Here is a 21,395-nt window from a genome sequence, read left to right as displayed (position 1 = left end):
AGGGTGAAGGAAACAAACACATTTTTTTAAAAAACCCTCAGCTTCACAAGGTATCCCTTGCCAACCCCCTAAGGAGCAACCTCAGAGGCTGCTACAGGCTGCAGCAGCTGCCTGCCCACTTTCTCAGCAGCAAAAAATATGCTAAGCAGTGATTACCAACAGGGAAGAGGATCAAAAGTTTGAGGGAATGATTAAGCAAGATGCTGTTCCTTCTAACAGTTTTTCTATAGAAGTCGTCAATGATGGAAGCTTCAGTAACCTCAAATTTCAGTCAATTACATGTGAAACATACCTATTCTGTGCTCCTTCTACAGGAGCTCTCATTGCTTTAGTCTTCTGGGCACACTGACGACAGGAAAACCATCAAAGTCAAGGTGGATTGCTGCCAGAACCTGGGCCTGACCAAGTATATTTCTGTCCCTTCCAAACTGTTAAAACAAATAAAATCCCACAAGCTCATAGAACGAGACCGCAGTCTGCTATGCAAAGAGAGGCTTGGAGTAAGACTTCAGTTGGAAGTTATGATTGGTATGAGCAAAATTACATTGGGAGAAGGTGACTGACTTTCATCATAGAATCCAAGTCTCAGGAAGCATGAGATGTAGATGGAAATTGCTCTCATTCTGCAGACATTAGGCTGGAGTCTTATCTTACAGCTACTTACTAGCTGTATGAGCCTACAAACATCACTCAACTTCACTGAACCACACTCTTCTCTTCTGGGTAAGTCAAATCTTTTTCTTGTCCTGTGTACAACAAACAAACAAGAATTCCATTTTTGGCTTTTGAGTTTTAAAAGTCTGTCTTAGCTGGAGAAACAGAAAGGATTCCCTGCAGATTTGGGAGGACACAGGATGAGAAATGCCAAAGCTGCCCACCCTCCTGATTAAAAACCCCCTAGGCTAGGAGGAGGAACACTTTGGAGGGGAATCAAGGACTGTGTGTCAAAGTTGCAGATAGTTGACAAAGCAGGGACTTCTCAGGCTCAGAGGTGGGGTGGGGAGACACTGACCTCCCACGCAGACTTGTATGATTCATTCACAGAAGGGATCTGTAGCTCAGGGAGGTGGCTAATATTTCAGAAGAAATGACTGCAAAGGTTATTTACTAGCAAAGTGCCTGGCAAATAGTAGAAGCAAATAATTATTGACTAACTCAGTAGGGTCATATCTGGCAATACTATAAGCTTTCAGATTCTAGATCTGGGGATGAACCCTGATGGCAGTGACTGAAGGAAGGTGCCAAACCACTATTTGGTTAATACCCCTAAATTATGTGGCCGAGAAAACTTTACATACCTAAGGGAAATGCTATTAGCTAAAAACAGGGAAGAACAAAATCACACACATAAGTTTCCACTGGTATCTCTTTAAAATTGTACAGAACTGAACATACAAGTCATGGATATCATTCTTACTTCTCTTCTAGGACTCACGGGCTGGAAATAGCCATCAGGTGGTGGCTGGTGAGTAACCAGTGGTGCCCACAGTGCTGCCTCCTGCTCAGTAAAAGTCTTGCCCTAATTTTTGGATTTCAGATGCAGTGAGCAGCACCTAACAGATAGCTGGATAGGATGGTTGAGCCCTTTAGTGCCTTCATGTGTCACAGGAAAGTTGACGAGGTTGAGTTGAGATAGTTCTGTTCAATGCCTTTTTTGAAATCAGCACAGCTCTGAAAAACTCTGGAAGTTTGAACCTTATATAATCCAAATGGGGGAAAAAAATTCCTCCTTCCTCAATTTGGAGTAATGTTTCTATAGAATCTATAAGTGTGGCACATTTCATGAATCTGACATACTAACTAAAAACATGCATAAAAGATTCTACATAAATCAAAATATACATTAAAACCTCTTCATAAAATTGCAGCTAAGAGAAATCCTGAAATAAATCATTTTATTTAATGAATTTCCCCGTTTCTTTCTTCCAGACTACAGTCTCTGAAGGGAAGGATTGTGTATTCCCAACTTTTGAACCCCAGTGCCCAGTACCATGACTGGTATGCTAGATGCCAAATAGATTTATACCCAACACTGACTGGAGTACCTAAATAAGCAGCCACTAATTTGTGTACTTTGTGAACTTGAACTTGGTATTTCAGGTTTTTCCTAACACAGAGGACTAAGAATATTTTGGATTCTTCTAAGTTTGGTAGAAAACACATCTTTAAAAAATGCTAGTGGAGATGCACAGTTCTAGATCAGGATATTAAAAGAGAATCATATGTATACCTAATCAGAAATCCAAGACATGACTACACACAGCATATCCACTACACCCATATGATCTGTCACTTTTGGGGGAAAAGATGTGACACAAGTGTCAGCATGAAGATGGAGTTACTCAATTCTGCTGGAAGATGGGGTCTTAAGGAAGTCCATAGAGAGGGTGGCCATGAAGGGATTCTGGAAAAAGATGTCCATCAGTGATGAGGGACAGGCAGGATAGCCCTATAAGCTAAGGTACCTGAAGGATGCACAGTGGTATGGAAAAATGAAACAGCTTCAAGTGTTTGAGGATATACAGATTCAGAATACCAGAGTTTTAGGTTCAGTGAGCATTGAGGAAAGGTCTGCAGTGGTATAAAGAAAGAGACCAAAACTTGTAGGATTTCCTATGCCAAATTAAAGATTTAGAGATTTTATGGTATGGACAATGGAAAGTAAGTGAAGTTTTGGGGGACAGTCCAGAAGAATCTCATGATAAGATTTATGTTTCAAGAAAATCACTTCTTTTTTTTTTAAACAAATATTTTTTTTGTAATTTTTATTTATTTATGATAGTCACAGAGAGAGAGAGAGAGAGAGGCAGAGACACAGGCAGAGGGAGAAGCAGGCTCCATGCACCGGGAGCCCGATGTGGGATTCGATCCCGGGTCTCCAGGATCGCGCCCTGGGCCAAAGGTAGGCGCCAAACCGCTGCGCCACCCAGGGATCCCAAGAAAATTACTTCTATTAGCAGAGAGGATAGATTGTAAGCCTAAAGGTAGAAAGAATCCTAGAGTTACTATTGTGGTATTCCAGTGAGATATTGTGGATGTAACCCGACAATAGGGAAGGGAAAGGAGAGATGAGAAAAGATAGTTTCAACTTCCTTAATTTAGCAAGTAGAATACATGGGACTTAGGAGTGAGAGATGAGGAGCAGGAAATGGGTAGGAAAGTTTATTTAAAAGTTTATTTCCTGTTTATTGCTTGGGTAATTGAAGACACAAAAATGCAAACTACAGAGCGGGGAAGTTCAGGATACAGCAGGCTTTGGTGGACATATATGCAGGTCAATTTTATACCAGCAAAGAATGAGATACACAGATGCCCTCAAAATGAATATATAAATTTCTGAGTCATTAGCATTATTTTAAGCATAATTTGAATCAATTACATCACCCAAGGAGAGACCTGGGAACAGCAATGTTTTAGCGGTAGGTGGGAAAAGAGGAGCTTGTAAAGTAGGATGAGAACAGTTAAAGAAACCAGAAACAAAAATGAAGAAATCTCTTCCTCTCATTTTCTTTCTAACAAGATCTTGTTCTTTTTTTTACAAGCTTTAAAAAGTAACCTAGAGAAAGAAAAAACTAATATATTCCAACTTGCTTTCCGAATATACCCGTTACGGTTGATTTTTCCCCATAGATTTATAGGTTATAAGAAAATGATGTAAGACTGGCTTTTTTTCCTTAAGAGAAAATTTTGAGCATCATTCCCATTTGATCACTTCTGAATCATTTCCCAAGAAACTCCCAATGGCTGTTGACAATAATGAAGTGAAATGACAAATAGGTAGATGGATAGATGCATAGTTATATGTGTATCTCTCTGCCTCTTTATATACAGTCACCATCATGTGTATATTATACATACATTCATATATTAATAATATATATGCATTCTCACCTTATAACAGTAAGTCTTTCAACCCCTCCTACCTGCAAAGTGACAAAATACATATGTAACAACTCAGGTTATTAATAAAACTCTGTCCTTCAGGGGAAAATATGTCCCTCACAGAAGAGCCTATTACCCTTTCCAGATGTGAGTTAACAACAACAAAAAAACCAAACCAACAAAGGAAACTAATATTTATTTAGAATCTATTATGTGGAAGAACTATTCTAGTTTCATTATATTCATTATTTCCTTTAATCATTATCTTAAAAAATGCACCAGCATTGGATACAAAATGGATTCAGTCAACACATGGGAAACAGTTTTGTGAGGATAATAGCTTGAGTACTCCCCACTTCTGACCTGCCTCCTCACAATCACTCAATTGAGGAATACAATCACCCATGATTAAACTCAGCCATATGTTTCCAACACTGGTTGCATCTCAGAATTCCCCCACAAGACTTTTGAAAGGTAATCAAACCCTTTTTCTAGACTTCTTGTACGAGAATCTCAGGTAGGTTTCTTGATTTCTTGTTTTTCTAAAGTACCACAAGTGATTCTGATACTGAATTCGTATTGGAAATCACTGACTATGATATTCTCAGGACGTCCAGAAAGCATTTGCCAGGGTGGCTGGGAAAGCTACTACAAATAAAGTGGCTAAAAGACCCTTACACCCTATAATCCAGAATCTGAAACTTCAGGGACCACCACCTATATAACAGAGGCTTTTTGGTGCTCACACCTCTAGAAAGTGGGGCTTAAGAAACTTTGAGATGACTGCTAAATAATGAAGCAGTGAAGATAGCTATTAAGTAGAAATGGAATCAGGATCTTACAGAGGTATCTGCATCCCCATGTTCATTGCAGCATTATTCACAATAGCAAAGAAAAAACAACCCAAATATCCATCAGTAGATGTGTGGATAAAGAAAATGTGGTATGTATATACAAGGATATATTATTCAGTTTTAAAAAAGGAAGTCCTGTCATATGCACCAATATGGATAAAACTGGAAGGTATTATGCTAAGTGTAATAAGCCAGTAACAAAAAGAAAATACTTACATATAACACTTATATTATGTATCTGAAATAGTCAAACTCATAGAAACAGAATGGCGGTTGCCAGGGGCTTGAGGAAGGAGGAAATGGGAAGTTGCTACTGAATGGGTATAAAGTTTCAGTTATGTAAGATGAATAAGTTCTAGACACTTGCTGTATAACATAGTGCCTATAGTTAAGAATATGGCAATATACACTTTAAAATATGTTAAAAACATGAAATTAACATGAAATTATAGATTTCTTACCATTAAAAGATACACACACACATAAAAGAGCACAAGGACATTTTTGGAGGTGATGGATATGTTTAATATCTTGATTGTGGCGATATCCAAACTCATCAAAATGTACACATTAAATACATGCAATCTTTATATACCAACTATACCTCTATAAAACTTAAAAAAGGAAATGAAAAACGTGTTTTTTTAACTGTAAACAAGTAAACAAAGGGATTATTATTGAGTTTAAACATTCCTGGTGGGACAGAGAAGTTTGTTAAATTCATATGCTCTAAACCTAGTTATAGAACTACACATTTTCAATTGTCTGTTTGGATCTAATTTCTACTCAATGTAGTATTTTAAGTTTTCACTCAAAGGCTTATATCCCATTATATTACCCTGAGGACATACTTCTCTTTCAATACTCAAATCAGAACAGGATCTGTCCTGATCATATATTGCAATATGATTTGTGCTGGAAAATGCTGCTATTGATCACCATTAGTAGAGACATGAGTTCAGATTTGCTTTCATAGGGATGGAAGTAGATTTCTATTGATTCATCTATATCATCTTTCAGCCCGTCTCATCCCTGTACTCTTCAATGTTACAAATTAGTCAATGAGTCACAAAGATATGTTAAACAGGTTTGCAAAAGAATTCATTCCCTCAAAAAGCATAAGTAAAACACCAGCTATGTGTCAGACACTGTTGTAGGCAGCGTTAGTACTAGGAGAGATAGAACAGAGTCCTTTCCCTTAAGAATCTGAGATAGTCATGTAAACAGATCAATACATCAATGTGGTCAATGTTACAACAGACACATGCACATCATGCTATCACAGCAAGGTGGAAGCAGTACCTAGTTCTAGCTAGGGAGGTCAACATTATTTCATAGAAAAGAGAACATTTTGGTTGTATCTTTTTTTTAAAGATTTATTTATTGAGATTTTTTTAAAGATTTTTTTTAAAGATTTATTTATTGAGAGAGAGAGAGGGAGAAGCAGACTCTCACTTAGCAGAGACCCTGACAGGAGGCTCAATCCCCGGACCCTGAGATCATGACCTGAGCCAAAGGCAGACACTTAAGCAACTGAGCTATCCAGGTGGCCCACATTTAGGTTGTATCTTGAAAGCTGAGTTGGATTATATTTATTTCTCCCTAATTTGCATTGCTTTTAAGTGAGCTATAATAGCCTGAATTTCATATGTAAGTATGGAATGCACAGGCTCACATTAAAAAAAAAAAATCTTAACTCTCTTTACAGTGTCATAGGCAATTTCCATTAGATCCATGATCTTACTGAAGCTAACAAATGATTACCCTTCACATTTGAGCAAAAATAGGTGCCTAATTGAAGAGACTGATAAGCAGCTGCGATATATAGATGGCATTTTATGTGGGAAAATTGAGACCTTAAGTAAAGCACCTAGAGAAAAAGACATGACATAACTTTTGTCTCTTGCATTAAATCCTAACTGGCATTTTTGAAATATGACGTTGTCAGATCTTTTTCAGTATGGTAAGCAGAATAATGCTTCCATCTTATCCCTGCAAAGATGTCCACATTCTAATCCCCAAACTTTTGAATAGGTTACAATACTTGCCAAGGGGAACTTTGCAGATGTGATTGAGTTTAAGGAGCTTGAGGTGATTACTGTTACCTTGGATTATCCAGGTAAGCCCAATGTAATCACGAAAGCTCTTATAAAAGGGAGATAGGAGGGCTAGATCATAAAGGGAGAGGTGATGATGGAAGAAAAAGGCAGATTGGTGCATTTTTAAGGCAGGGGCCACAAGCCCAGGAATGCACGTTGCTTCTTCCCGAAGCTAGACACAGATTCTCTCCTGGAGCCTCCAAAACGAATGTAAGCATTGTTGACATTTCATTTTTATACCTGTCTTTTTTTTTTAATTTTTGATATCAGGAAATTTAAAATAATAGGTTTGTGTTGGTTTAAATCACTAAGTTGTTATAATTCATTATAGCAGCATTAGTAAACTAATATATATACCAAAGCCTTGACAGGACAACTAAAGTTGAGCTGTAAGCATGGAAAGCCATATAATCCTCTGTTACTTGTACCATTTCAATATGAGAGGTCAAAGATTCCCTTAAAAAACTACAGGAGAGTTACTCACTGTTGTTCAGAAATTTTGTAAAAATCTTCAGTAAAGCTTTAGCAATCCCTACTCTTTTCTATAGAATTTACAAAAAGTATGTTGAGGTCCATTGGACAACACCCGGCCTTTGGGTTCCTTAGTCATCACTTTTAAAAGAATGACTTTAATTTTAACAATAGTAAGGATTAGCTAACTGGTCCTCATCTGCATAAGTTATCAGGTCAGCTGACAACTGAGGGATGGCCGGTGGTATAATAGTCCCCAGAACATGGGGCTGTATATTCTTATAGGAATAGTTAAATGCTAAAGATACCATCCTTCACTTTAATCATCTTATATTTAAAGGTCAAGGAAAGTGTCAAAGAAGTAAAAACATGGAGGTAAACTCTAGAGAAAACTAAACCATGGCATTTTTTGCCATTTTTCCTAGAAGCAAGAGGCCTGATGAAGATTCTTGGTTTCAATAACCCAACCACCACTGCCAGGTTTCCCCATCTGTTTGCTAAGAAGATTATTATGGCATCAAGCAGATGAAGCTGTCAATGAAATTAAAGGACTCTAGGAGGGGATGCCTTTTTGTGATGAGGTTTAATTTTTTAATTTTTTTTTTCAGTGGCAATGGGCTGTGATGAGGTTTTATTAAGAAAAATACAGACCAAGATAGGAATTAATTTTTTTAAGGAAGTACAATAATTGTATATTTCCCACAAATAACATTTAACATATAATTTTAATATGCCAACACTGTGTTGGGGACTGGAAACAGAACAGTGTTCAAGAAAAACCTTACCAAGCTTAAAGTTTAACAGTGAAGACAAAAATAAAAGTACAAAACCTCTGAGAATGAATAAAAGAGAACCCTGACTAGTTCATGTCAGCTCAGGCTGCCAAAACAACATTATGGATTAGGTGACTTGACAAATAGGAATCTATTTTCTCACAGCTTTAGAGTCTGCATTCAAGATTAGGGTGTCAGCAGGATTGGTTTCTGGGTAAAAGCTCACTACTTGACTTGCAGACAACTGCCTTCTAGCTGTGTCTTCACATGCAGAGAGAGAGACAGAGAGATACAGGGAGAGGGGTGGGCAGAAAAAGAGAACACTCTGCTATCTATCTTATAAGGGCCTTAATCCCATCATGTGGGCCCTATTTTCATAACCTCATCTAAGTGTAATTACCTCCCACAGGCCCTATCTCCAAATACCACCGCATTGGAAGTTAGGGCTTCAACATACAAATTTTGGGGGGACAGAATTCAATCTATAATATCAAGGAAGTCTTTGTTTGAAGATGTGTTTATTAAGGTTACAGCACAATAGAAAATCCTTAGACTGTTCCAAATAAAGGAAGAAGCATGTACAGATTCCAATATGGGATCGGAACTTGATATATTTGGGGAACTGAAAGAAAGAGCAGTGAGGCTGTAGTACAAGGAGGGAAAGAAAGCCTGGCATGAGAGAAGGCTGGCAGGAGGTGATCATCCAGAACTTTGTGGCCTGTCATTAAAGGATTATGCAGTATATCTTTAAAAAATGTAATGCTATCAACAAATTTTAAGCAGGGACAAATTGTAATCAGATTTGTCTCTTATAAATCTCACTGTGGCTTCTATTTGCAATATGGATTGGCATGGGACAAAAATGATGTGGTGAGACCAGTTAGCAGCTCATGGGAGAGATGATGATGATGGCTTAGACTGATAGCAGAGATAGAGAGAAAATGACACATTCAGAAATATTTAGGAGTTAAACGTAAGTAATAGGTGAAAGACAATGAGAGAGGAAGATAAATCAGGGTATATGGCTTGATCAAATGTCAAAGGATGGGGCAGGAGGGACAATCCCTGAGATGGATAACGCTAGAAAAATAGATTTCTTAAGCAGAAAATCATAAAATGAGTTTTAGATGTTTTTTTTTTAGGTTTTTTAAAAATTTATTTTTTTAAAGTTAATATGTGCATAAAAGGAAACTGAAAAACACAAGAAGCAAAGAACAAAGTCATCCATAATCACAAGCAGTTTACAGTTTGACTTTTAGGTCCCGTGTATGTATCTATCTACACAAGTAAGCATTTTAATGTAAGATCATACAGTTATGTATCATGCTTTTACACACCTTGAATATTTATCATGTCAAAGTCCCCAAACTATGATATTTTGATAACAGTTTTAGATATTTTGGGTTGATGCTCCTGTAAGGCATCAAAGAGAAGCTGCTGAGAAGACAATTGGATAGGTCAGTAATTTAGAAAAAAAGTTTCGGTAGAAAATATAAATTTGGGTGTCACGGAAGTGAGTAAGAGCACCTTGGGAGAGGATATAGACTAAGAGTGCTGAGGACTTCAGGTGCAAGGAAAATACATATGCCAAATGGAACACTAAGGACTCTAGGGCTTTAAACCCCATATGAATACTTTAGCTCCTAGGCAAGGCAAGGGGAGGGGTTGCAGCACCACTGATAATACTTCATGAATATCATGGTCTTCCTTTCTTTTTACAAGTAACCCCATGCTACCTTCAACCGTCTAATTCTTCTCTCTCTCTCTCTCCTTTTTTTTTTTTTTTTTTACCATTATTACATATCACCATCAGTCAGGAGTACAGTATCTGCCTTCTCTCATTCCTGTTCTCAAATAAGATCTAAAGGAAGAACAGATTTCAATGGAAGTAGAAGAAAAGTCATGATTCCCTTTCCTTTTCACTTGCAAGTCACCCTTTCTTTCTTCTTGACATTTCCCCAAACTTCACATTTTAAATAAAATTCCTGATAATTAAAGAAGCAACTTTCCCAAGAATGAATAGCTAATATGAGTAGCTTTTTATAACAAGCTGTCAGCTCATTATGTTGGCTAATAAATAAAATCTATCCGGTCATCATGGAAATGGAGAATCATTTCTAAAGGGAAAAATCTAACAAATCAACTACAGTCAATATTTTCTAAAGTGAATTGTGAATTCTATAGTGAGTTGGACAAAGACCATGATGAGCCTGTTATCTCTACTGATTTCCTACTTGCAAAAGGATGGGTTCACCATTCCAAAGCCTGCTTAGCTGTCCTTCAACAGCACAGCAGGGACCAGAACTCCAGTTTTTTCACAATGGAAAGATCTCCGTATATAGTTTTGAGGTTGGATTGTGTTTGTAAAATATGAATTGCTAGGTCTTCTCTGATCAGCATGAATATGAAGCTTCCCACAAATAAGAGTACCCTCTACAACACAACAGTTGTGAAATAATTATGCTCCTTTGGACTGTGTGTCTTCTTTCTCTAGCTCCTCTGGGTCTCTCATAATCACCACAATGACCATTAGTCAACCAGCAAAGATAGTCATATGCCATTAGCAAAAACAGATTGCTCCTTGAATGACTCCACAAAACTACTGCCTCACAGTATGAAATTTTTGGTTCAGTTGGATGCTTAAAAATATTTATTGAATGGCAAAACAAAAACAAACAACAAACACAAACTAAAAAACAAAAAAACCCAAGGAGATATTTGACACTTTGGACTATTAAGAAGCATAAGCTAACTCTTGATTTCTAGAAATTCATAACTTATTGAATGCTCATGACAGTTATATATCACAACAGGTTAGAAGGGCAATTAAGCTAATGCATTTAGGATAGAGTGCTAAGTGAGAGCTCATAGAGAAGTGATCTCATGTGTGGTGTGTGTGTTCTAATGATTGAGATGTCAAGAAACAGGGTGAGGGGAGAGATACATGTCAATCTGATTACATATGCACAATGTGGTTTTGGGATTATGGAAGGCAAAAACTAGGTCTGTTTGCATGAAGCAAAAGTATTGAGTTATAGGACTGGGAGGTTCAATTGTCAGTATTATTATTTATTGGCATCCTGTGCTTGCTTCAGCAGCACATGTACTAAAGTTAGAACAATAGAGAGAAGATTAGCATGGCCCCTGTGCAAGGATAACACACTATTTACTGACAATCCCTATGATACCACAGACATGCATCAGAAAATATTCTCTACCATAAATATGAGGCTGCCACTGCCCATGTATTACTAAGTGTTAATCTAATTCCAGAATACATTTTGGCTCAAAATAGGCTCAAAATACATTTTAATCCAAGTATGAATGATATCAAGATCCTTCTAATCTCAACTTCTTTCTTATAGCAGAGAATTATGGTACTCAAATGGACAAAAAAAAATGTCCAGCATAGTTTATAATAACAGATGTTTCTAGAAAAATTCCAAATCAGTGAAAACCTATAAAAATAACCAACTTCAAAGACTTTTAACAAGCAAGCCAAAAATAAGAGTATTATGAAGTGATTGTTGTTTGTTTGTTTTTTTAAAGAACAATCATACTATGAATCACTTGGGACAAGGATAATACAGTAGTCATAGTAGATGAGGATGAATGGAGAGGAAACAACTCACCAGAGAGAAAGCAAATACTTACTAGACCAAGAAATCACTATAAAGCTGCACAAAGGAGAACCCGGAGCCTAACTAAGAAAATAAGCAGGAAAAAGTCAGCAGAAGGCAGAATTGGTTCACTCTTGCCTCTAAGACAAGGACTTCAGGGGAACTGAGTGCCTACTCAAAGCATCAATCACTTCCAACTGGGAATCCCTACTAAAACATGTAGACAGTAAAGTGCCCAGCTATCCTGGTGACTTCCCTCAGAACCCCTCCTCCTATGTCAGTCTGCCAGCTGCCCAACAAATTAAATGACACATGAGGGAGTTTAGTGCACAGACAGCCTAAAACACGGTTGGCTTATCCTGAATTTTTTGAAAGGTGTATTTCCACCTTTCCAGTTTACATCCATGTAAAATTATTAAAGTGTAAGTGTATTGCCTTGAAGATGATTATATAAATGAGAATTTATTAATTACATAGTATAATATAGACCACATCTTCCACATAATAAGTACTCTAACATTTCTTTATTCCAAAGCAGAACATCTAAAACTAAGCTCATGGGCTTGGTTAAAAAAATTCAGCCTTTTCCCCACAGTATTCAAGAGCATTCAGAACACTTGATGTACTGGTTTTAGTTGACTCTGAGGAAAGTACACATAATTTAGCATGACCCAAACTCTTCCAAGAATTTATGATCTCTAGACTTGCAGTATGAAATATTTAAGAAAATGAACCATCAATTTATTCACTTATTCAATAAGCATTTATTGAGCACATACTATTAGGCATGGCACATTTCTAGACACTACAGATAGAGATAAAACGCTAATGGAGCTTACATTTGGTGGGCCAGAGGTAATTATAAATAACAGTATGAGGAATGTGAGAACACATCAAAAATAAAACTGCAGCATATTGCAACCAACTAAAGTATATAATTTGTCATCATATCTTCAAACTATCAGAGTAGTGTTAGGGCATAAGTAAACTGGGGACAACAAAAATTAGAAAGTGCCTGCTGATCAGACCTGGGGAAGAAAGTGCCAGATGTGACCTTTGCCTTGACATTTGCAAAGCCTCCTATTATCTTATCCTGACAATAGGTTACAAGGTTTGGTTTTGAAAACATTCCAAGATGTAACTTTAAAAACTCAAAATAACTTGTTATTCACTCCCAAGACCTTTAGCACTTTTTAAAAATTCAATTGAAGAGGTTAAAAGGAAATAGCAAAATACAGAAAAAGAAAAATTGAACTATGTCAAATCATTTCTGGAGGTAATTATAGACATGGTTTCAGATATTTGGCATGTCTGTTTCTGGAAGTTGTAAACGGTTTCAGCAAAAATCGAGATAATAGGATATAATGCTAGGTTTGCTGTTGTTTTACAACAGATTTGCTCATATCATAACATTTTAAGTAATATTTTAAAATATTGATGTGGGGGACTCTGTAAGTAGATATAAAACCTTATTAAAAGCCTTATTTTGTTTTATGGAATGGAAAAAAATTGAATATGCTTTTTTGGTTGCTCTTTCTTTTTAACCTAAAATGAAATAAATGATAACCAGTTTCCCAAAGTAGATCAGAACATGATAATCAACTCAAGTACTTAATTGACTGATGTAAATTTGGTTGCTACTTCTGTCAAATTTTGGTCTCTTCTTTACCTCTCCTGTCCCCCCATGGTTTCAGAACTTTACTTTTCTTCTTCACAGCCAGATGTTTTAGGACTCATCTCCCAGGTGCTAATCTTAAAAGTTAGGGTGCCCAATGTGGAGCACAAACCCTTTTTGCTCCTCAAGAAGCAGCTCTGGGTTTTGAGTTCCCTCCTGATTGTGGGTCACCACACCAGGGGGTGGGTGGGATTTATGATGAGACTGTTTCTCAGCCTTTCCTATCCACTTCAATATGGTTTCCCTCAGATCCCTGGGTGGCTCAGTGGTTTAGCACTTGCCTTCAGCCCAGGGTATGATCCTAGAGTCCTGGGATCGAGTCCCACGTTGGGCTTCCTGCATGGAGCCTGTTTCTCCCTCTGCCTGTGTCTCTGCCTCTCTCTCTCTCCCTGTGTCTCTCATGAATATATAAATAAAATATTTTAAAAAATATATGGTTTCCCTCTCATGTACCTGATGCAAAGGGGGCTGCTTTGCCAGTTTTTGTTTTAGTTTTTTTGTTTTTTACTTTAGGTTCTCCCCCTACCCCAAGCAAATTGTTTCATTGATAGCTATAGAGTTGGTGTATCTGTGGGAGAAGGTGGTTTCCGGGTCTTCCTACATCATCATCTTGGACCAGAACCTTGAAATTGATCAAACTTTACTTCTCTACATTATTTCCTGCTACCCTTCAAATTATCACTTGGATACTTTATTACAATGCCTCTTCATCTCCTATGAGTGAACTGATTGTTTATGAAAAGATAAAATAGCTATCTCATCAATAGGAATCTTTTCTCTATGCCCCTCTTTATACAAACATTGCATTTTAAGCACCTTAGCCAACACTAATACCTATAACATCAGTCAGCACTGATATTTTACTTTTCCTTTTCTTTGGAGGCATTTTAACAGCAATAAAAATAAATGATTACAGCATTCATTTTCCTTTTCCTTGCCTAGTGTGAGTTTTCACTTTCCTAGCTGGAGGCATCTAGGCATACAAGTATCTACAAACTGGCAAAGAGCTGAGTTCTCATTGTCTGCTTCCCAACAGAAGGGAAGCCTATAAACAAAGACAAGCACATTTTTGGAATTTCTTTGTCAAATATTCCTCCCCTCTCCAGCTGAAGCCAAATGAGGAAGATCACAAGCCAATCACTGATGAAGGCCTGAAGCATACTGTAAGAATCCAGGATCAATAATGTGTCTCAAAGTCAAGAGCCAGCTTAGTCTTCTCAAAAGTGGGGTGCTAATCCTAGAGGCCCAGTGTTTCTTAATGGCAGTGCCACCTATATCCTGGGTAGACGGTTGTATATGTCATCTCATATCTTGCTGGGTACTTAACATCTCTGGCCAACTCCTAAATGCCAATAGCTCTCTCCAGTCATCTAAACAAACAGAAATGTGACCAAACATTTCTAACAGGTGCCTAGGGGGTTGGTGTCACCATCAGGTATGAACCACTGTGCAAGGCCAACTGTGATACAGTGATAATGATGCCTGGTAGAGAAATCAGGAAGGCAGGTGGTAAGAAGTAATAAGTGAGCAGTTGGAGATAGCACAAAGACTAAAGACCTTAATCTCTGATAGCTTGTAATGCTAGCTCACACAGGGATAGCCCAGAATGTGATCTAGGATCACTGAAAGCTTCCAAAACAGGTAGCATACTCCATCTTCTAGGCTTTTTAAATGTCTGTTTCCAAATAAATATGTTAAATTTATAATGATTTGTCATTCTTGTTTTCATATTTGAGTTACCCTTATAGGATGCTGGTTGCTTTACAGAATTTTTCATTGACTTCAAAGGAATGGTAGCAGCCCTCGAAATGAAAGGAAACATTTACTACTTTAAGCCTCATGTCTTCAAACAGTATAATTCTCCTTCCTTAAGGAGACTCCCAAAAACTACACACAAAAAAAATGAAGGATGTGTCAATACCGAACTTCCTACAGGAAATTTACAGCATGCTCCTCAAATATGTCAACTCCAAGCACTAAGGAAAACAGATTCTTGGGGAAGGGGCTTATGGCTGAAACCAAAAGAAAGGCAGAAAGGAAAACAAAAATGCTGTGGAGCATGTCTGTTCCTTCCTAGAATCAGGGATTTGGGGTTATTGTTTTTTGTTTTGTATTGTTTTTTCTCCCTACAAGTCAAAAAGTGACAAGACATGAAAACTCATACAAGGAGAACAGGAAGGTTAAGAATAGATACTGCAATGGTCATTTGTGATAAGTAGGAGAGGAATCAGAGGAGTGTTGAGACAGCACCTGAGGGCCCTGCAGCCCCAGACAGAGAAATGGCTGCTCAGTCCTCTTTTCAGTGACTGTGAATGATTTAAGATTGATCTTTGAAATTTGCAGTCTTATTTTCAAAAATGTTTTTAATACATTATATTTATCTTTATTCCCTTGCAAACAGTAATGGCAGGGAGAGGTATATGATCTGTGTGTCTGGATTGGCTCTTTCTGGGCACCAGAGTCCTGATTGGTTTATTTAACTCAAATTCTTCTCAAGATAACAAAAGATTTTATGGAGGATGAAATTCACACCCCTAAAAGAGAAATATATACAGACCTTTAAAAGAGCTCTTACTGTTTACCTATCAGCCCCCATTCTTCGATTTCTCCTCACTAATTACTAATGATGATGAACCCATGCTTAACCCATGTGGGTGTGATTGAAGGAAAAATCTGGCAGCCGCAATTCTTGACCCAAACCATCAGTGCCAGGATGTTCACTGCTTACTTCAGAGAACGTATTTAAATCATTGTCATACTCAAAATGCCATTAACTTAAGTGACTGAATTCTTATCAGATTTCTTCTGGAGGCCTTGTTTCTTTCATTGCCCTCAGCAGAACATAAGCAACAAGTGAGTGACACTAAAATGTTCTGTGTCTGGGTGTGCATTCAACCTGTAGAGTCTGTACTTTGTGGCATTTTAAGTCCTTTTGGCAGGAAATTGTAAATTGTGCAGAAACATAGGTACCCTGAGACTTCTTGTGGCAAAACATTATGCATTAGCCTGGCACCTATAAATCCAAAGAGTATTGCTTAACCACTTCATTACAAGTATCATGTTGAGAACAACAGCACATTGAGTAGTCTAAGCTATTTACACATAATAATATATACTTTTTTTATTTTTATTTATTTATGATAGTTACAGAGAGAGAGAGAGAGGCAGAGACACAGGCAGAGGGAGAAGCAGGCTCCATGCACCAGGAGCCCGACGTGGGATTCAATCCCGGGTCTCCAGGATCACGCCCTGGGCCAAAGGCAGGTGCCAAACCGCTGCGCCACCCAGGGATCCCTAATAAATACATTTTAGAGCATGTTTATCCCCCCCAAATCAAAACACAAGACAGGATACTGCCTTCCTTGCTTATCAAATAAAGAATTCCATTGCTATAGACAATGATTGGAGGAAAAAAACATTTAATTTCAAATGGCCTCATAATCTGGTTTTAGACAGTTATCTTAGTCAAGCATTTTCTGGTTAAAATTGAGCCATTTTATCTTTAGGCTATTAAATCTTACAGTTATTGACTTGTCTGAAGTGGAAAAAAAAACCTTATGGTCTCTAAGCAATCATTGAATTTTAATTTATAAATAGAAGGTAAAAAAAAAATCCAAATGGTAAAAAAGAATAAATTCAAACCTGGATTGAATAAAGATAAACAAAAATAAATTATAAAATTATGAAATTATGTATAAGAATCCTCAGAGCTATTTAAGCATTTTAGCTTTAGTGTTTAGCTCGTTTCCTAGGGAAACTCCAAAGCAATGTGAGCAATGGGTAGCCATACAATGTAACCTTGATCAACAAACTACTAACTTGATTAACAGACTATATACATACACACACACACATATATATATATATATATGCACACACACTAACGCTACATCCATTTTCAGTAATACTTTTTAAATTACTCAATACATAGATGTTAGTACTGCTTTAACAAGGTTTTGTTCTGCTCCTAACCTCCATTTTTCATTTTCATTAACAAATCTAGATGGCAAAACAGAAAACAGCCATTAACCTCATAAAGACCAGCACTCTAGCAAAAGTTGTTTATATACTGGAGGGAAAGATCTTATCTGAAATGACTTTGAAAAGTTTTGTGAGTATTCAAAGAACAATTTAATAAGCCAGATTTCTGTAAGCATCTATTGATTTTCTGGCATGTACAAAGGCAGATATAGGAAGAAGGCAATAGAGAATAATGTTTAATGCCATAGAAATCAAATAAGGACTTTAATTCTTGCTTCTGCATATGACTGGCCCTATCAGGTTGGGCAAATTGCTTAGTTCCTTAAAGCCTCAGTATCCCTATCTGTAAAAGGGAGATAAAATATACCTCATAGGATGAGCATGTAGCACAGTGTCTGGCACATATTAAATATTCATTACCGTAACTCCTGCTATTAGCAGTGAAAACTACCACCACCATTCCATCAACCCTTTAGGATACAGTGTTCTAGAGAAGGATTTAATGATCCACTGGCCAGAAGGACTAAATGGATTTTCAAGTCATTACCAGAGACAAAACACAAGCAGTGACAGAATGATATTCAACAGATTCAAGAAAAGATACTCCACTTGGAAATTCAATTAAACAAACTCCACATATGTTTATGAGTGTCTACTATTCACTAGGTAAAATGTTTGATTCTGGAGATTTAAAGACCTGAAAGACAGAGATTTGTTCCATGGAGCAAAGGCTGGAGAGAGGAACTCATAAACATCAATCCCTTAGAGGAGTGTCAAAGGAAAGGAGGAATCAGCTTAACCCGGGAAGGTCATGGAAGGCTTTTAAGAATGGGCAACAATGAAACACAACCTGAGGGTAGTTGCTAGGGTGCAAAAGGTTTGTATCATAAATCTCTGTCAATTGCCTTCTTTTGCTTCTCCCAAGGCAGTTCCTAGGGCTACTTTCAAATTTCTTCTGGAGAACTACATTTTTGTAATATAGGATAAATATGTACCTGTTGGCTATCAAAGAAGAAATAAAAACATCATTTTGTCATGTATCTCCTAGCAATCTATTATGTATGGCTAGTGAATGTGTAGGAAATAGAAAGAAAGTGGTTAGAAGTTGTTTCTGTCAAAGGGAGATTCCAGACCAGGTATCTGTGTTGGGAAACAGAAGACCATTCCCTTGCTTACCCTCAAACATCTCTTGGTGCCACTGTCAGAAATGATTTGGATGGACTACAGCCACAACTCATGAAAATATATTTGTACATTCTCTGTATGATATTGGAATATATCTAAAAAAAAAACGGTGTAACATGATGGAGCCAAGCCACTTCATTTGCTAAGCATTTGTCATACCCTTAATTGAGCAGTTCACTTGGTTGGCAACCAATAATCTGCAGAAGTGGAAAACACAGTGTTCAGGAGAGGATAATAAAGAATGCTTAATGGAATATATTTGTGTCCATTAGTGTTCACATTTGACCTTGTCAAACACAATCAAATCATCAATGCAAATGATTAAGCATCTTAAACCATAATTTTGGAGGATTTATCATAAAGCATGGTTTATATGAAACTTTTTAAAAATATTAATCTTTAGGTCATTTCAAGCTTCTAAGAAGTATATATGCTCAAATTCTCACTCAGATCTCACTGTCAAGTGACCCAACAATGCTACTAAAACAAAGAGAATAAATTTCCAGTAAGGAGGAAGAGTTAATGTAGACTCTAAACCATGAAATTTTCTTTTTCCATGTATTTTCAGTTATACAATGTCCAATTCATATTTTAGGTTCTGCTGTGCAAAAGATATGGAGCACCTTCAAAAAAAGACACTAAAAAGCACCATCTGTTCACGTTGAAGAAAAAAAATTAACTTCTTAATCATAAAAATTGCTCTCCAAAGAAGTAGACTGGAAACATCCGGATGTGAGGTTATAATTTAAAACAAAAGCAAAACAGCCTCCCTTAAAAGAAGTGAAATGCTTAATTCAAACTTACTGGATAGCTGATAATGAAAGTGAAAATGCTGGCATCTATAGATATTGGGAAGTCTTGGGATTTGAATTTTATCACTGAGCATCTGGTTATATTCATACTTGGAGAAAATCTTTAAGTGGCAAAAATTCATACAAAGTCTAAAAGGAGTTTATTACAACTGGGATGCCTCTATTAATTCTATATTCCCTTCTGATGTGGATTATATCAATTTCTACTGGTGACAACATGTTAATACAAAAGTTTGAGGCTTAATCTGGTCCAGCCTAGCCCACTTACCCAGGATCAATAGAATAGGCATTAAATAAGGTTTTCATTAAATCAGGGCAATAATTATAATCTACCAAGTATCACCCTTTGATTGCTACATGTGGAAAAGCTGAGTCTTGAAGTTAAGTTACTTGCCCATGTGTCATGTTCCTAGAAATCAGTGAAGTGGGAATTCAAATCCAGGTCTATTTGCCTCTACACCCTATGTTTTTGCCTGCAGTAGATTGTCTTCTAGGTTAAAACTAAAGGGGTTTGTCTGTCTCCATTTTCTTAGCATGACCACTACATCTGATATAACTAGTATCCATGATTATTAAACTGCATTTAATTAATTCAAATCTCCCCATATTAATCCATTACCTGAAAGATATTTCGGGGAGTTGAAAGTTTCTCTGAAATAATATTATGAATAACAACAGCGGCAACAATAGTAAACCTTTAGCTCTCTTTTCATATTTTTCTTTTTCTCCCTCCACAATAGCCCATTACAGATTAATTATCAAACAAGGATTTTTCTTGTTAATGTATTTTGTTATTTTTTAGACTTTTTTGCAAATCCAGGAAAAGAGGCCTGTTTCATCTTAGCTTCCCTCCTGTATCTCTCAGTCTGAGGATCATCAGTAGCCATCCTTTCCTCCTTCATGCTTCTCAGGAATATCAACTAATCCTGGCTGGCTCTGCTTTCATCTAAATCCTTCTGTCCTATGTTCAATATGGAGGAAGAAACGGTAAGTAAGAAATGCTTCATCCAGAGCTTCAGTTTTGATCCCCTGGCCAAGCATGCCTTGACCACAGCTAAAAAGCTTCTGAAGTGCATCTGGATGACTGGCACAACTAAATTTTAATGTCTTCCACAGAAGAGGGAAGGTGGGTAATCCATGTCTCATATCTTTGACTTAAGGCCTCAAACGTCCCAATTCAAATTCAGAAGTTCTCTGGAGTAAACCACAGGATACATTAAAGTTCTATATTCAAATCATAGATGTTTATTTAGATATTTTTCACGGGTCTAACTATTGTGGTTTATCACTAATAAAGATATAAAAAAAGAAAAAGACATTGATCCTAATCTCCATAGTTACTTAAAAAGGCAAATACTATAATGCTATGGAGTTTAAGTGGCAGCCAGTAGCAAAGAGAAGAAATGCTATTAGAATATATTAAATGGCAACATTACCAAGAGCTGTGGAAATCTGTGAAGGCTTGGGGAATATTAACTGATCATATTATAATTAACCATTATTAGACAAAATGGGTATTACTATAGACAAGAAAAAAATGGAGAGAACAGAAATGAGACCTTTGTGAGACTTACCCCACTACTGACACTGTCAGAGCATAGGAGGGCAAATAGCAAATGAAATAATAATAATCATTTCTCATATTGATTAGTGCTGACTGTATGATAGGCATGATGCTAATTTTTTTCCACTCCATAATTTAAGAATTACTCTCTCTTGTTAGAGATAAACAAAATAAAGCTTTGAGAGATTAAAGAACTTGCTAAGAACATGGAGCTCGTAAACCCAGAAGGCAAGATTGGAAATCTATGAACAGTGGAGGTCTTCCAAAGCAAAGCCCTTATGGTTAGCCATGATGTTGAGGGAGTTGAGGTGCCATGATGTTGAGGGAGTTGAGGTGCTCAAGAATGGTATGTATATCCACCTCCTTTGTTTTGATTCATCCATCCCTGACGTGGGGATTGATCTAGATATCTACACAAAACTCCTGCTTGTCAAGACATAAGGGAGAAGGAAGCAAACCATAGTGCCCCCCAAGGCCTA

At 37.1% G+C, this 21,395-nt stretch overlaps 1 protein-coding gene and 1 non-coding gene across 18 annotated transcripts in view; one reads left to right on the top strand and one right to left on the bottom strand.

Moving 5' to 3' along the window:
• DLG2 (discs large MAGUK scaffold protein 2) overlaps positions 1–21,395 on the bottom strand; it is a 1,976,108-nt gene that overhangs the window by 1,300,008 nt on the left and 654,705 nt on the right. The window lies entirely within an intron of this gene.
• LOC112642173 (U6 spliceosomal RNA) lies at positions 11,162–11,268 on the top strand. The gene has a single exon (XR_003125083.1). It is a non-coding gene; the product is annotated as a U6 spliceosomal RNA (small nuclear RNA).

This window comes from Canis lupus, chromosome 21 (genome assembly GCF_003254725.2).
Source record: "Canis lupus dingo isolate Sandy chromosome 21, ASM325472v2, whole genome shotgun sequence".
NCBI lineage: Eukaryota > Metazoa > Chordata > Mammalia > Carnivora > Canidae > Canis > Canis lupus.
This window is presented reverse-complemented; position numbering and strand designations above follow the sequence as displayed.